At 46.3% G+C, this 17,753-nt stretch overlaps 1 long non-coding RNA gene across 1 annotated transcript in view; it reads left to right on the top strand.

The window, feature by feature from the left end:
* Window positions 1-17,459, top strand: part of LOC142767668 (uncharacterized) — a 122,702-nt gene extending 105,243 nt beyond the window's left edge. Inside the window, exon 2 of the long non-coding RNA XR_012885087.1 lies at window positions 14,939-17,459. This is a non-coding gene — a long non-coding RNA (uncharacterized LOC142767668). The remainder of the gene's footprint in view (window positions 1-14,938) is intronic.
* The last annotated feature ends 294 nt before the right edge of the window (window positions 17,460-17,753 follow it).

The raw sequence follows: 17,753 nt of genomic DNA, 5'->3' as shown, positions 1-17,753 counted from the left end.
AAATTGTTCTTTAATTAGGAGCTCTCTAAGCTCATCGTACTCCTGCGCTGTCCCTGAAAGTTCAATCCATCTGTCGAAATAATGGCAAAGTCGGGCGGCATACTGCGTAGCCCTGTCTTCATCAGCTGGCTTTCCTGTCCGAAATCTGTCCCGGAATCCTTTCACAGTGAATCTAAATCGCTTCAGCAAAGCAGGTTTCACCTTTGCATATTTGGCTGCATCAGTTGGCGTCAGACTACCGTACACCTTGAGCGCTTCACCAATCAAGCAAGTACTCAAAGCAGTTGCCCATTGATGTTCTGGCCAATTCTGGCTCCTCGCAATCGTCTCAAATCTGTGAAGGTACGCGTCAAGGTCGTCCTTCCTTTCATCAAACGCTACGAGCAGCTTGCTTGGGTTCAAGCGGAAGCCATGATCTTCCCGTTCGCTGCTTTCAACTCTAGCTTGGACGGGAGTTTCGCTTCGCTGTTGCAAACGGAGCCGCTCGAGTTCAATTTCGTGCTGCCGCTGCCGTTCCCTTTCAGCCATCTCCGCTTCTCTTTCTTTTCTCGCCCTTTCGGCTGCCAACTTCTCTCTCTCCAGCTCCTACTTCAATTGCTGCTCTCTTTCTTCTTTCAGCTGTCGCTCCTTTGCCTCTCTTTCTTCTTTCGCCCTTTTAGCTGCCAGCTTTTCTCTCTCCAACTCAGCTGCTTTTTCTTCCTTGGCTCTCTCAGCTGCCAACCTGTCTCGTTCCAACTTAGCTTCTTTTTCGGCTTTAGCTCTTTCGACCGCCAACCTTTCTTTTTCCAGCTCAGCTGCCTTTTCTTCTTCGGCCCTCTCTTTTTCCTGTTTCTCCTTCTGGGTGACCCACTTCTGTAGTTCGGCGCTAGAAAGGCCCATCTTCTCACCAAGAGCTACTAAGTTCTCGAGATCCATCGTGTCTCGCAAATGCAGGCTTGCCGCGTGCAAAAAGTATCTGCCTAAATTAGTCTATTGGAACACTCTCCTCCACTCGTTAACGAGAACACCGAGCAACACACAAAATCGTTCCGATAGCACTATCAACAACTCGAGGCTCTTTCTCACTACTTTGGACACACAGTGCACCAAAGGGTCCTGTGTCGTGGACGCCAGATTAATTGTCACACACAGGTCCCGGAAATTAGGGAGGCGATCGCCGGGCTAATTCCAAAAGCCGAAGTATCGACCCCCTGAACCGCTTCACGAAAGCGTGGACAATTTAGAAGTGGTCCTTTTTGGCGCGCCAGCGGACGCCGGCTGTGGCCCAAAGAACAAGTCAGAGCCGACAGTTGATAAACAAATAAAATTATATTCTAAATAATGGCAGATCGAAAACAATACACAAGAATGCACACTCCACAATAGTTGCATACAATATGTCACCAATCGAACAACGTACTACACAGTACAATCAGCTACACTCGAAACAACGGACACAGACAACAATACGCACTACAATGCAGTCGCATGCATTGAACAACCAAGACACTTAAAGACTAAAGAGATAAAAAAACCTATTCACTCCAAAGTTCTTGGAACAAAAGTCTGGATGATACTCTTCCGAGAATCACTCATTCAAAGTTCAGCGTTGTTGTCGTTCCGCTGCCCCTGAAGTTTCTCTTCCAGGAAACCTCGCGTCTTCAGTTGGCCTCTCTCCAAGCTTCCAACTTCTTCGCCGGAAACAAGTCGGCTTCACACACGCAGCTGTAGCCACGCGTCTTCGCTCGATAGTGGTAGACACACGCTCTTGCCTGTAGCTCGAGGCTTCACCCCTCAGGTGGAAATCCTCTTCTCCTTCTCCTGCTTTGTCTCTGTGGACAAAACCTTCGCCGACTACACAGCGGAATCCCAACGCGCTCTGGCGCTAACTTCCGTCTTTTCCTGATCTTTCGTCTCGGCTGCTCGATTGAATACCTTCCGCGCGAGATTCCAGAAGGTTCTTGTCATTTCGTCGGCGCGATACGCAGCGAAGACTGGGGAAAGGGCGAGACGGTTAGAATGCCCTCCGCGGCGGATGACTCAACTCGGTATGACCACGTTCTTTCGTTCTAGAAAAATTGAGTGCTTGCTCGGCCGCCGTTGTGGGGTGAGGAGGTTCGTCGGCGAAGCCACGCTTCCGCGGGGAGAGGGAGCGTGCCCGGGGGGGGGGGCTTGTTTTCTTTTTTCTTTTTCTTTTATCGTTGACCTCGCGGCGTCACTCCGGCGTTTCGTCGCGAGGAGTTGGCGGCGCGCTCTTTTTGAGCGCTCGTTCTGTGACAGCCTTCAACAGTAACAATGATAGGAGACATGAAGCAGTACTCACGATCGGGGACACAGGGAACCGAAGAAAAGTCTTCATTAGTAAAAACCGAGCAAAAATACGAATTGAAGGTTGAAGCACACTCAGATGCAGAGACAGGAACATTATCGGCATTATGTAATGTAACAATGTCACTGCCACGGTCGGGCGAAATGGCACGCCAAAACTTTTTAGGGTTAGTCAGTAAAAGTGAAGACAGGTCGGCGGGAAAATATTTCTTTTTCGCTTCGGTAATCGCAAGACAGTAAGATTTTAAACTGTCTTTATACATAGACCATGACTTAGAAGATGATAACCTTTTAGCTCAAGCATATAACTTTTTCTTTTTATTTCTGAGCGATCTAGGCAATTTATTAAACCAGGGGTTGGATTTGTCGTTAGAGATTTTTATTAGTGAAACATATTTATCTATGAGGAGTACTATAACGTTTCTAAAGGAATTCCAGTTATCCTGAACAGACCTGTTGGTGAATGAGGGAAGAAATGTATTGTGTAGGAAGACACCAAGTTCAGAGCTCAATAGATCGTAATTTGCCTGGATGTAATCCCTGATTACCTTGCGCTGAACACCCGGAAGTTTTAGTGGAATATTAATTGACAACTGTAGAAGGTTGTGATCGCTAAAACCATCTAATTCCTTAATTGTACCTATGGTATGTGGCTCTGTTGTCAGAATAAGACCTAAAATATTAGTATCGCTAGTGGGCACTGAGACAAGCTGGGTGAAATTAAAGACAAGACATAGTTCGATGATTTCGCTTGACGTACTGTTCGAAGAAGACGTGTGAGACCAATTAATATCAGGAAAGTTAAAATGACCGAATAAGTAAATTTTTCTGGTGGGAAACAGGTCAAGAGCCCTGGAAATACGTCTGTGAAGCTCAGACACGAAAAGGCGGTCAGAGGACGGAGGGCGATAGCATACGCCCATCAATAATTTTCCAGCTAAGGTAGGACAGGCGACCCAGACTATATCAAGGGGAGTGTCAGTATCGACAAGGAAAGAAGATATAGTTCGTTTGATGGCTAACAGCACGCCGCCACCCCTTTTATGTGCCTGGGCATGGCGATAAATGGAGTACTGATTTGAAGCATGATATAGCTCAGTGTCGCATACGTCAGCGTGAAGCCAACTCTCGGTTAGCAATAGAATATCTGATTTACTGTCCTCGAGATATGAATCAATATTTATAGCACGCTACGCATTAGCTTCGGCTTTTTTGCACTGTTTTTCTTATTTACATATATAAAATTATTCTGCAATCTTGATCGCTATCGAACCAGGGATGGAATATTTTCATCGCGTTGGGCTCATTCGTTACCTGTGTGAGTTAACCAGCTAAAGCTTTGTAGTGTTCAACTGAATCGAGTTGGATAGCGATCGAGAGTAGCCGTGTGACGCCCGCGTAAGGCGCGCATCTCGTATTACGATCGTATTACAGTCGCGGCTCACGACAATTGATGTGAATCGTTGTTCAACAACGCTGTCGTGTCTAACAATCTTTTCGCTTAAGGTTTCAAACTGCATTCCATTTACGCACTAACAGCAACACTTTGCTGACTCAAAACGCGCTAGTTTAAATTCTCCCTTTATATTTATCGTTTTATACGCCAGACTAATTTTGACGTATGCAGATGACAAAAGCTGCCCAACTTTGCATATATAACGTATTCACTACGGCATTTGTGGTTAAAACAAATAAAACAATTTTTGCGGTGCCCACGGCAGATTATATATATATATATATATATATATATATATATATATATATATATATATATATATATATATATATATATTGCCACGATTGATGAACGAGCCACTGTGGCTCATACGCGTTTTTGGGCGCGAAGAAGAAGAGAACATCTTCGTTGCTCTGGTTGTCAAGTCATGTAATTATTGAGTATGATGATATATTCCCGCAAAACGCCAAATTACAATCCCTCAAATTTTTAAATAACATAATATTAGATTACTTGGAGCATGCAAAAACTAAAAATATAATAGCCACAGATGCTTCCGTAAATAATCAAACGGCAGGTGTAGGCATTGCCTCTGATTTGCTTGACTGGTCCTTTTCAGTGAGACTGCCTGATTTTACTCCAGCTTTTGAAGCGGAGCTCTTGGCGATTATTTTAGCTCTTCGAAAACTTCCATCAAATCAAAACAATGCAGTAATAATGACGGATTCTCTTTCAGTTTGTGCAGCTCTGACAACTTCAGAGAACTCTCGAATTCTAAGCACATTCAAAACATTAGTACCGCCGCAGTTGAGACTCCTGAGATTACTATGGGTTCCGGGTCACTGTGGATTAAGATTAAATGAATTGGCAGATTCCTTAGCACGAGCCGCACTTGATGGGCCAGTTTTGTCCATACTGCCAGACGTAGAATATATCAAGGCTATAAGATATCGAAAATCAGCAATCTCCACTGATACGATAGAAAAAGTAATTACATGGACAGACTGCAACCCCACTGGAGTCAGTCCAGAAAGATCGAAGTCTTAATCACTAAATTTCGATGTCGTGTCCCCCCCCTAAACCTGTATCTACACAGAGCTGGTCAGACAACATCACCCCTCTGCGCATTCTGCGGAGAAATGGAATCACTAGATCATTATTTTTTGTATTGTCGCCGCTACGAGATACTTAGAAAAAGGTTACTAGTTATGCCATTTCGGAAAATAGGCCTTACATTGACGGCGGTAACGGCGCTATGCTTTGGCGCCTCAGCTTTGGGACATTGCCACAGGGATGCTTTCAATGCCGTTTGCGATTATATTCAGGCAACCAAGCGTATACCTTTGTGATCTTCAATCAAAAAAAAATTATTTATTACTCCCAAGGGCAGAGTGAAGTAAACGCAGCTAAGTGGTAAACATAACACCTCAAATCTCAAAATTGCTCAACTTGACTTTTTTTTTCGTTTGCTCTTTTTATGTTGTTTTTATTTTTATATTAGTCTTATTATAATACCAATTCATTACACATAGTTAAAATGATCACAGAAAAACTGCACTACACTTTCTTGGCCAATCCCCCTGAGTGGGTATGAGCCAACCTCCCAGGAAAACAAAACAAAACAAAACAAAATGCTCTGGTTCAAGTGAACTCAGTTTTGCCAGATACGGCTTACGTAACCGCGCTAAGGTTCCGAAATGCTTGCCTGCAATGGGGAAAAGGTAATTTGGATAAAGTTAAAGATTTCGATTATTTGAGCTATTGTTGGAATAAACAGTGGTGTGTATTTCGCCAGTTAGAGGTCACTTATACCAGATTGCGCTGTGCAGTTCCACAACTAAGTTATTACCTTAACAAAGCTCAGCTCAAGGCGTCACCGCTATGCATTTGGTGCAACGAAATTGAAACAATTGAACATTTCTTTTTATTCTGTCATCGTTATTCTTATCAGAGAAAAAGATTTTTAGTAGCCCCATTACAAAAGCTCGGAATACAAGTAAATTTACCAGTAATTTTATCACTTGGCGGAACTTCATTTGGTTACTGCCACAGGGATGTATGCTCCGCTGTGTTTGATTACATCAACGCAACTAAAAGATTACCATGCTAGTGAACCACTACCTTTTCAGATCTTTAGTTTATGATTCGTAGTTATGTCTTTCAAAAACAAAAGATGGTTTGACCGCTTGCTCAGCACACATTTTTGTTTTTGGTAGTATTATTTTAAGCTACTTTTTCAGATTGGCTTCATTTTCAGTTTAGTTTCATTTAAGTAAATTGCCGCCCGGTTCTTGGCCCATCCCCCTTTGTGGGTAAGCGCCATCCATCAAAGATCATCAGCATCAGCATCAGCATCAAGTGAACTCCTGGCTGCAGGTCTTGTTTTGTTCGTGACATTACTGGTGGAGGTGCTGGGTACGTGTACTTCGGCTGTGTCGGCCATCGTGGAGACAGCTACATCTCCCAGAGCAAGAATCAGCCGCCGCCTGCGTGGGTTACCCCCTGAATTTGGTCCCTTGGCATCAACACCCAGAAAGATGGCAACTGCGATGACAAGCCAGGTGGTCCAAACCAGCGATGGCCATGATTCTCTTCTCGCCCATGTTTTTCACATGCCACAGACACCAAAGCCGTTCCATGGAGACATCTTCGAGGATGTTGATGACTGGCTAGAGCACTTTGATTGGGTTGCCAGTATCAACGAATGGGACGATGTTCGCAAGCTGCGCCGAGTTTACTTCTACTTGGAGGATTCTGCGAAGACGTGATACGAGAACCACGAGGGCTCCTTTGCAACATGGCAAGAGTTTAGCTGACAGCTCCGTGACGCCTATGGCAACACCGAAAGGAAGGAGAGGGCCGAACAAGCCATATCCAGCAGAAACCAACGGCCGAACGAACGTGTATCCATGTTTGTCGAGGACATGCTTCGACTCTTCAAGCGCGGGGACCCTGCCATGCCTGAGAAAAAGAAGGTGCGCCATTTCATGCGCGGAGTAAAAGAACATCTTTTCGCTAGGCTCGTGCGCAATCCACCGACGACAGTCGCGCAGTTCATCAGTGAGGCAGCTACGATGAAACGTAGGCTGCAGCTGCGGTCGTCACAATACGAACGCCAGATCCCGGCCACCACATGCTCTATCGGCTCTGACAGCGAGAGACAGACCCTCGCAGACTTCATTCGAAATATCGTTCGGGACGAATTGCGACAGCTGCAGGCAGTGGGATCCCATCCACCTCTGTCAGCCCTCGCGGATGTAATCAGACAAGAAGTCTGGCAGGCCGTCACACCCCCTAGCCCCAATCGCACCGCCGATTCCCGAGGCCCCAGTCCTGACATACGCAGCTGCATTGCGATCCCCTGCGCCACCGGCTACAGATACTGCTATGCGGCTAAGGTACCAGGCTATGCGGCCATTTCACGACACTGCTTCAAACCCACCTCTCGGCTCAAGGTTTTCGAGCCCACCCACCTATCCGCCGTCTATCTCAAGACAAAGTGGTAGCAAGGCAAGCACGTGGTGCACCTCGGATAACCGTCCGCTCTGCTATCACTGTGGCGAAGCGGGTCACGTATACCGGAACTGTCAATACCGGCAACTAGGTCTCCGCGGCTTCCACCCTGATGCTCGATGCCCGCGCTACGGTGAGCGCCCCCACGAAATTGAAGCCTATCTCACGGGCCAACGTACTCCTTCGACTATTCGGCACCACCAGTCAAGATCACCATCGCCTCGCCGGTCTACGTCACCCAGTTTGTCCTCATCGTCTTCCGCTCCTTTCAGGAGCCGGTCACCAAGTCCCCGCAGGGGAAACTAGGAACGGCGACTTCTGGGGGTGAAGTCGCGGCCCGGCGAACTGTAAAAGACCCTCCTTCGACGCAGCGACCGGACGAGGGCGATTCCGGTTTTGCAGTGTTCTCCGACAGCAAAAACATTGTTTCTGCCGAAATTGCCGTCTTCGTCGACAATCATGCTGTTAACGCCCTCGTCGACACCAGTGCCGACTATTGCGTAATGAGCGAAACACTGGCATCTGAACTGAGGAAGGTTACCACGCCTTGGCAAGGACCTCAGTTGCGCACGGCAGGTGGCCATCTGGTGACGCCTACTGGTATGTGCACGGCACGCATTCGAATACGTACGTCAACATTTGCGGGCTCTTTCCTCGTATTGCGCGTGTGCTCTCGGCCAGTCATTCTAGGAATGGACTTCCTTCGTGAATACGGCGCCGTCATCGACCTCCGTGAATTATTTGTGTCGTTCGAGGATCCTTTTTGCGCTGCAACTGACAGTACGCAATTCCGGAAAAGAGCGCTCCGTGTTACCGACGATTCTATGACTGTCCCACCTCGAAGCAGCCTCTTTGTCAAAATAGAATTGGGACAGGACTTGTCTGACGCGGTAATTGCAGAGGCTAATTTGTCTCTCCTTATTTCACAACAAATATGTGTGGCCCGAGGAATCATTCAGCTTAGAAATAGGCATGCTCACTTGCTGGTCACGAACTTCAGCGACGAATATCGCCACCTAACGAGACACACTGCCATTGCATATAGTGAAGAACTTGCCGATGCCGATGGTCTGTCTACGTTAGCTTCATTTTCATCGAATGGCCACCCTGACGAGGCCTTCGTGAGCACTCTCGACGTAAACGAGAGACTACCTTCGGCTCAACGAGAAAGCCTTTTGCGTATACTCGGCTCATTTCAAGACTGCTTTGCCACTACGTCAAAGGTTAAACAGACACCACTTGCTCAACATCGTATCATCACGGAACCTACTGAGTGACCCATCCGACAACATGCCTATAGGGTGTCGCAAAAAGAGCAAGATGCTATACGTGACCAAGTCCAGCAGATGCTTCAGGACGACGTCATTCAGCCATCGACAAGTCCCTGGGCTTCGCCAGTTGTGCTAGTAAAGAAGAAGAATGGTACGTTGCGTTTTTGCGTTGATTACCGTAAACTGAACAAGGTCACCAAAAAGGACGTTTATCCTCTACCCCGGATAGATGACTCGTTGGACCGTATACGCAACGCTAAATATTTTTCCTCCATGGATTTGCGTAGCGGCTACTGGCAAATCGCAGTGGACGAGCGCGACCGTGAAAAGACGGCGTTTATTACTCCCGACGGTCTGTACGAGTTTAAAGTGTTGCCTTTCGGTCTATGCTCAGAGCCAGCTACTTTTAAAAGAATGATGGATACGGTTCTCACGGGGCTCAAATGACAATCATGTCTTGTTTACCTTGATGACGTCATGGTCTTTGCAGAGACGTTTGAACAACACGTCCGACGCCTTCATGCAGTTCTTCAGGCAATTAGAACAGCGGGGTTGTCTCTCAAACCCGACAAATGTCATTTTGGATATGAAGAACTGAAGTCCCTCGGTCACGTTGTGAGCCATGCTGGCATCCGCCCAGATCCCGAGAAAACCCGCGCCGTTGCCACGTTTCCCGTGCCCACAAATAAGCGCGACCTACGCCGATTTCTGGGGCTCTCTGCGTATTACAGGCGTTTTGTCAAAAACTTCTCGAAGATTGCTGAACCCCCCAACAAGCTTACAAAAGACGGTGTCTCGTTTGTTTGGGGTCCCGATCAGTGCCATGCGTTCGACACCCTCCGAAACTTCCTCCAGGCTCCGCCTGTACTACGTCATTTTGCCGAAAGCGCTGACACGGAATTACACACTGACGTCAGCAACGTTGGACTAGGAGCGGTATTAGTTCAGTGGCAAAATGGCGTAGAGCGCGTGATCGCTTATGCGAGCAGAACGTTATCCCCAGCGGAGAAAAACTATTCTGTAACCGAAAAGGAATGCCTCGCTGTTGTCTGGGCCATAACAAGGTTCCGCCCATACTTGTATGGCCGCCCATTCAGGGTAGTTAGCGACCACCATTCCCTTTGTTGGCTCGCGAATCTCAAAGATCCCTCAGGTCGTCCAGCACGCTGGAGCCTTCGGCTACAAGATTTAGATGTCACCATCGTCCACAAATCTGGGCGGAAACACACCGACGCCGACTGTCTCTCACGTGCACTGGTCGAAAATGCCAACACTGACCTTGAAGACGACGACACTTTTCGTTCTGCCGTATCAGCGACCAGCTTAGCTGAGCAACAGCGTCACGACTCGGAGCTCATCCCACTCATTGACTACCTGGAAGGACGCACTTCCCACCTTCCTCGAAGCTTTGCGCGCTCACTATCTTCCTTTTTGTTTCCATGATAGAGTGCTTTATAAAAAGAACTTTCATCCTACACAAGCTATGTATCGGCTTGTTGTGCCAACTACGCTTCGTGATGACATTTTACGTGCGTGTCATGATGAGCCATCATCCGGACACCTCGGCTGTACGCGCACGCTGCAACGGATTCAACGCTCCTACTACTGGCCACGTCTCGCGAAGACTGTGAAGCACTACTTTCGCACATGTCGCGACTGTCAGCGATGTAAGATTCCACCTTTACGACCAGCGGGACTACTGCACCCAATTGGCCCACCAAAGGCGCCCTTTCATCAGATTGGCATGGACTTGCTGGGGTCATTCCCCACGTCTTCGTCTGGAAACCGGTGGATTGTCGTCGCTACAGACTACTTAACACGCTACTTTGAAACCAAGGCAGTTCCAAAAGCCACCGCAGCAGATGTCGCCCAATTTTTTGTTAACAGCATCGTCTTACGTCACGGTGCTCCAGCTGTCGTCATAACTGATCGTGGGACAGCTTTCACCGCAGAGATGCTGCAGGAAGTCTTGCGATTAAGTGGCATGGAACATCGTAAAACAACGGCTTACCACCCGCAAACAAATGGGCTGACTGAACGATTCAATAAGACAATTGCAGACATGCTGTCAATGTATGTGGACATCGATCAAAGAACTGGAACACCATACTTCCCTACGTAACTTTTGCGTATAACACTGCTGTTCAAGAAAGTACCGGTTTCACACCTTTTCGCTTAGTCCACGGCCGCGACGTCACGACGATGCTTGACGCCATGCTCCTGCCCGACAACTTAGGAAAATACCACACGGATGCCGCCAAATTCGCGCAGTGCGCAGAAGAGGCCCGTCAACTAGCTCGTCACCGTATTCAACGTCACCAAACCGCAGACGCGCGCCGCTACAATCTTCGCCACCGCGAAGTTATTTTTAAGCCAGGTGATGAAGTCTGGGTGTGGACACCTATCAGACAGCGTGGATGTTCAGAAAAGCTTCTTCGCCGCTACTTCGGCCCTTACAAGGTTGTGCGACGTCTCAGCGACGTCACTTACGAGGTTCTCCCACAAGGCAATTCGAGACGTTCCTGTTTCACCCCGCAAACTGAAGTAATTCACGTTTCACGTCTCAAACCATACTTTTCGCGCAGTGAATCGCCAGTGACTGACTGACTTTATTGGTAACTTCGCGTCTTTCTTTTTGTTTCGTCTTTTCCTTACATTTTTTCTATTTTTCTCATTTCTCATTTAACTTTTGTCCCCACAACCAACTACGTTATTCCGCCTTACGCCATTCATTTTGCTCGCATGCTAATTTTCATCTAATTTTCTTTTCTTTTTTTGCCTTCATGTACAGCATCTAGACGATGCTTCTTGGGAGAGGGGGTAATGCCACCATTGATGAACGAGCCACTGTGGCTCATACGCGTTTTTGGGCGCGAAGAAGAAGAGAACATCTTCGTTGCTCTGGAAATATTTCCATTTCAGTCGTAGCAGTCATAACTGATTCATTACCAGTGTGCTCTTCTCTGTCCGCATCTGGTCACTCACCTATAGTGAAACTTTTTAAATCGTTGATCCCCTGTCATCTCCGAAGTATTCATTTAATCTGGACAGCAGGGCACAAAGGTTTGTTGTTAAACGAAATAGCTGATTCTCTTGCGAAGGCATCCCTTTCGACACCAATTATTCCTATTTTCCCTCATACAGTATACATTACGGTGGCGCGATTTCTCACACTTAAAATCAGGCAAAATTTATCTGACCCTGCACTGACGGCTTCTGCAGAGTACAAACACTTGTTATTTCCCTGGCGCAGTGAACTGACTAATTCAAGGATGATGGAAGTTGTCATCACGAATTTTCGTTGCCGCGTTACCTCCCTCAATTTTTACTTGCATATTGAATTCCCCTATGTGGATTTACTGTAATCAAGAGGAAACGATCAGTCATTTTTTATTACATTGTCGCCGTTTGGATTTATTCAGGCAAAGCATACTAGCACCACCTCTTCAAAGACTGGGCTTGCAAGTATCGCAACCTGATCTTCTTTCATTTGGAGCCTCTACACTGGGTTTCAGCCACAGGGATGTTTTATTCGCCGTTCAAGAATACATCACTGCGACTAAACGATTTTCGTGCTAAATTGCTGTCTCACTATTTTTCTTCTTTTTTTTTCTGCAAACTTGATATCGGTATTTCAAATCAAAATTAAGTTACAAAAAAATTTGTAGGAATGATGCAATGCTGAAAGTTTAGGGCAAATTCACCTTATAATCGGCCAATCCTCTTCTTTGGGTACGAGCCAATTGCACAGGGAAACAACAACAACAACAACAAGTGAACTCCTGGCTGCAGGTATTGTTTTGTTCGTGACCACTCCGCTCTCGACAAGTCCATTGATAGCTCGACTATAGCTATTCTGCTTGAAATGATTCTTCAGTACAACAACTTTGAATTCAATGGAGTGCATTATGTTCAAGTAAGTGGTACGTCTATGGGTACTAAGATCGGGCCAAGCTATGCAAATATATTAATGGGATTCCTTGAGAAGAAATTCTTGTCGGGTCGTTCGCTTAAACCTTTTTATTATAAAAGATTTATTGACGGCATTTTCATGATTTGGCCACATGGAGAGGAGAAACTTTTGTCTTTTATTTCGAGCTTTAATAATGCTCACCCTTCCATATCCTTTTCGCACACATATTCACCAGAGACCATTAACTCTCTCGATGTCACAGTATGTCTGGATAATGCAAAATTAAGCACTAAACTGTACCGCAAGCCGACTGACAGACAGAGGTATTTACACTTTCAAAGCAGCCACAAAAGGCACTGCAAATCCAGCATACCTTACAGCCAGGCTTACGCTATAAGCGAATTCGCTCTGAGCAATCTGACTTTGATAATAACTGTAACCAGCTACGCACTGCACTTTTTAAACAGAAATATCCACCCAAGTTAGTCGATGACACAGTAAGGCATGCCGACGCACAAGACCGTACAGCACTCTGCATCCCCAAAGAAAATCCTAAAAGTCACTCACAGGTTAACCTGGTTTTATCTCATAACGTATCGGCACCTAACGTCGCATCTATTTTCCGTAAACACCACAGCATACTTATGCAGAGCGAATGCCTTGCAAGAGTGTTTCCAGAACCACTACGTGTTGTGTACAGACAAGGCAGAAAATTGCGAGATTTAATAACTTTCTTTAAAACCAGGCATAGCAATAACGTCCAGACGCTTGGTTGCCATCCTTGTAAAAAGCCCCGCTGTAAAGTGTGTGCACACATGACCACAACAACACTTGCAGCCAGTACTGCGACAAACTCCAAGATCAAAATTAAGGGCAGTTTTACTTGTGATACTGCAAATGTCGTATATTTGCTAGAATGCTCAATCTGTCATGTACAATACATAGGTCATACTGAAACTGCTTTTTGATACCGTTTCAATAATCATAAAGCTCATGTGCATGCCCTTCCTAACTTACCGATTTCAAGGCATGTCACCGAGGCAGGTCATTCATTCAGTAACATGATAGCTACAATACTGGAATCGGGTTTTAAATCACACCATGAACGCGAAGTAAAAGAGTCATTTTTAATTCATAAATTCAAAACACTATCTGCCGGCATGAACGAGAGCCCGGGCACGCTTACTTGCATATTGCCTTAGTAAATCGCTTTTTTGTTTTACTGACAAGTGTATATTCTTCGCACGATGTTGGCCTATTGTCAAATATTACCTACATAATGTAGGTGGCCTTTGTCGCTTCACCATTTTACTCGCATTCATTTTGCTCAGCCTGCTTTGTGATTTTGTTTATCTCTCTAAACTTCTTTTTCTTTTTCAAAGGCTTACTGAATGTTTTTAGGCTGTGATTATCCCTCAGAACGTGTGACCAAGTGAGCTACTGCGTGCGCAGTCTGTTATTTTGCTGACCTGTTTCATTCCACACAAGTTGTAGAGTATCTAATACGTGCCAATTCACTATTGTATAATGATACGCGTTTTCAGCTGTATATGCACTATAGCCGCGTACCTTTGATGATATATAATCTTGTTTCCTAGACTACTGATAATGACTTAGCTGTGTGATACGCAAAAAACGGCTTATTTATGTGCCCTGTGTGCCATGTGTAACCATTCACTTCGACGAAGGCAGGCCCACCTGCCGAAACGTTAGTAAAACTAGTGTTTTTTCGCACGTTTGTCGACCTCTTTTTCTACCATATATATATATATATATATATATATATATATATATATATATATATATATATATATATATATATAGAGAGAGAGAGAGAGAGAGAGAGAGAGAGAGGAGACACGTGCATGGGAGTCAGCAGAGAAGTGGAAAAGGGGCCCTTGCCCCCCTCAAGCCACAACAGCACATGCCCTCCTCCAAGTTAGCACAGTGCTCTCGTTCTCCCTAAGCCGCAATGCAACATTGGTTCGCACCCTTAAGAGAAAGTCCTGTCGACGACAATGGCCGAACGTTTATTGCTTCCGACTGAATACTAATATTTCTATAGCAACACCCGCTGCACCCGTATCTAATCACATGGATTCTACGTAGTACAATTAAAGACGGAATGCATTTGCTGCCGCTTGGCTACACTACCGAAGAAGCGCGGCGAGAATGACAACAGACGCGGTCAACCCCGCTTGATCAGCCCGGCATCTACGTAGCGTTGGCTTCTCCGCAGTTGTTAAAACGATCCACCCATGACCACGTGATGGCGCTCGGCGAATAGGGGCGCTGAACTTCTGTAGGCGGAGCGAGTGGTGCCCGGAAAACAGTGGTGCAACTCTGCTACCTCTAGAATGGGTTAGGTTGCAGTGTCACAGGGTGCATAGCGGCAGGCGCCTGTAATAGAAAGGGCATGCTGGTGTTAACTCGCTGGGCAGGTCAGTAGTAATCCCGTCTTTTACTTGTATCTCGCAGCTTGCCAGGTGTGATGAGTGAAGAAAACGACGACAACGACGGAAGTGCGGGGCAAGGCGCGTGTATTGTGCGCGTGAGATCAGCCAATCAGCTGATGACCTGTGGTGACCCATAGAGGTGGCGGGCCACGATTGGGCCACGTGTGACCATTACGTGCCGGTAAGCTTTGTGGCTGGGGACGAGCCGAAGCAGCGGCAGACGGGAGGCAACAGGCCGAAGCGTCGGACGCAGGCGATCCAGGTTCCGGCCAAGGAACGCGGCTGTCCACGCTACTGCCGTCCAACTACCAACTGGAGTGACGTTGCCGGCACGAGTACTGCATCTCGGGGCGTGGCCTGGCCTGCTGTTCTCTTCCTTGCCGAGGGAATCACGGATCTCGGCGAGGCGTCTCCGTGGTCAGACGTTCAGCATAGCGACGTACGTGGCATGGCTAATGGTCACCGTTGCGCCGAGCATCACGTCTCGACGCAAGCTGTTCGCTGGACGGGCTGGCCCATTACACGCATGGAGCATCGCGTCTCCGATACGGGTTGACTGCTCCGTAGTCGTACCCACGCCCCCACTCCGCCAAGCGTCACCGTCACCAGAGCGTCGCCCATCGAGACGCAACCCGCTTCCGATCAACTACCACCGCCTCCTGCCCTGCACCTCGGCGTTCGTCGGGGCCCGCATCTCATTGTGAGGTTTTGGAACTCTGCGCCTTGAACTCGCGTTCATTTCTTTTATCATTCGATCAGACAGTTTTGTTAATTATTCGCTTTCGCGGTTTTTCTGGTTCTGTGTTCTGTTTTTATCTTTCGTGCTCTGTCATAAACGTCGTGTTTATTGTTACCGCGTCGTCTCAAAGTCAATGTCTCCTCGCACGACACGCAAAACAAGCGTTGACAAGCCTTAGTCCCGATAAAGAAGAATATTTTCATTACACCAGGTTTCTCTCTAGGCAATTTTGTGAGAAACTCTATGGCTTCACGTCCAGGGCATGTCCATAAAGAGTGAATGTACGAACAGCGCAACCTAGAAGTAGTAACAGCGTAGCTACGGAAGTGCAAAAAAAAAGGATAGAAAAGAGCACTGTTCATGACACCTGTTCGCGTGCCATCTGCATGGCCTCGATGACAACTCGGGTGCGCTCACCCCTGTGCTTATACGGCGTCGCTTAGTCCTTGAAGAGGGGCCCACAGTTGCACTCAGTGCAGTGCTGAACAAGAAAACCATCTTTCCCGTTTCTAACATTGTTAGCGTGTTCCCTCAGTCGATTGTTGAGACACGTACCTCCCGGTCGTTCCGACGTAACAGGCACCACAGGAAAGGGGGGTCCTAAAGACAACTCCCCGAGAACATGCCACATACCTGTACCTATGCTTATATTTACATCGAGTGGATGACTGCTTTTTCAGGGGGCTTGCAGATTTGGTGAGACTGATTGATTTGGACGGCGCAGAGAACAGCACACGAACATCCGCACGTTTTCAGATATTTTTTTGAGCCTGTGTGATATCTGGTGTTTGTATGAAACAACAGCTATCCTTTCACGCTCTGTACCCGTGTTGCTCGGATCCTGTCCCTGCTTCTGCTCTACCCTTCTCCAGGAATTGTAGACGTAACATGTCGCGTCTTCTCTCGGCGGTGGCCGGTCCCCTCACCGTAACTGAACGGGAAGTGCAAGAAAAAAAAATTACAACTCACGAACCAGACACGATATCAAAAACGACTCCCGTTTTTTAATACTACGTAACCACCAGAACATTTGAGGCCTAATTTCAATAACGTGCCACTAAGTGTCTTTCTTCTCAGACAACCTGAATATTTTTCAACGCAGCCAAAGGAACGGAACCAATTTTCACACAGTTTGGCCTCTTTAAACAACAATTTCAAAGCTTACAAAATGAATTTCAAAAATGACCCCTGATTTTAGATTGACCGATAAACGATCTTTCGATTATTATAATGCGTTATTTCGTAGCTAAAGGCGTGTAGCTTCCTGAGTCATTTTTGTCAACTTTATAAACCGTTTTCATAATAATAAAGCTGACTTTTCTGCAATGTGACGTGCATAGCGAAGAAGCCAGCTAAGATTTAGTAAATAGCGTGTTGCATTGTTTGCTTACGCTCTGACGAGAAAAACGCGTACATGTGCAACTAGGGCCTCAGTTACATTTGATGAACGGCAGATACTGCCGTTAGTTGGGCGAATATGCAGTGCAGGGAAGCGAACTTGCGGTGTACAAAATGTGCTTCTTAGTAGTTTTTAAGGCCCGCATTTCCATCGGTGTTTTTCAGAGCTGCTCACTGTGCTCACAATGTTTTTTAAATGCATGCATTTTGTCTTGCGTTTACTTTCTCACGTATCACTTGTATAAATACTGATGAAGTTTGAACTGCAATTCGTGCACCAAATAGAGGACTATGAATTGCTGCAGTGAAAATAGAATGCGTTGTGAGTAATATCATTCGGTATAACCATATCGTGCAAGAGTACCTAAAATCTGAAGCATTCAATAATAAACTTAGGTAACTTTGAGCGTATCTGTCTTTCTATCCAGCCACTTACGACTTTGTACTCTTCAGACCATATCGTTCATGAGATTTATATCAAAACTGGTGGGGCATAACATGACTGTAGGACGATCATAAATGACAGGTCATATTAAAATCATGTCTTGCTTCTCATGAAGAACATTGTTTATATGCCATGGTCATGGTGCTATAGTGGCCATTTTGTTAACTTGATGTGTACCAAAATTGATACTATGAGACATTTGTGTATGGCTAACATAAATGACAGATAGTAATGTGAAAATCATGACATATATAT

This window comes from Rhipicephalus microplus, chromosome 1 (genome assembly GCF_043290135.1).
Source record: "Rhipicephalus microplus isolate Deutch F79 chromosome 1, USDA_Rmic, whole genome shotgun sequence".
Lineage (NCBI taxonomy): Eukaryota > Metazoa > Arthropoda > Arachnida > Ixodida > Ixodidae > Rhipicephalus > Rhipicephalus microplus.
This window is presented reverse-complemented; position numbering and strand designations above follow the sequence as displayed.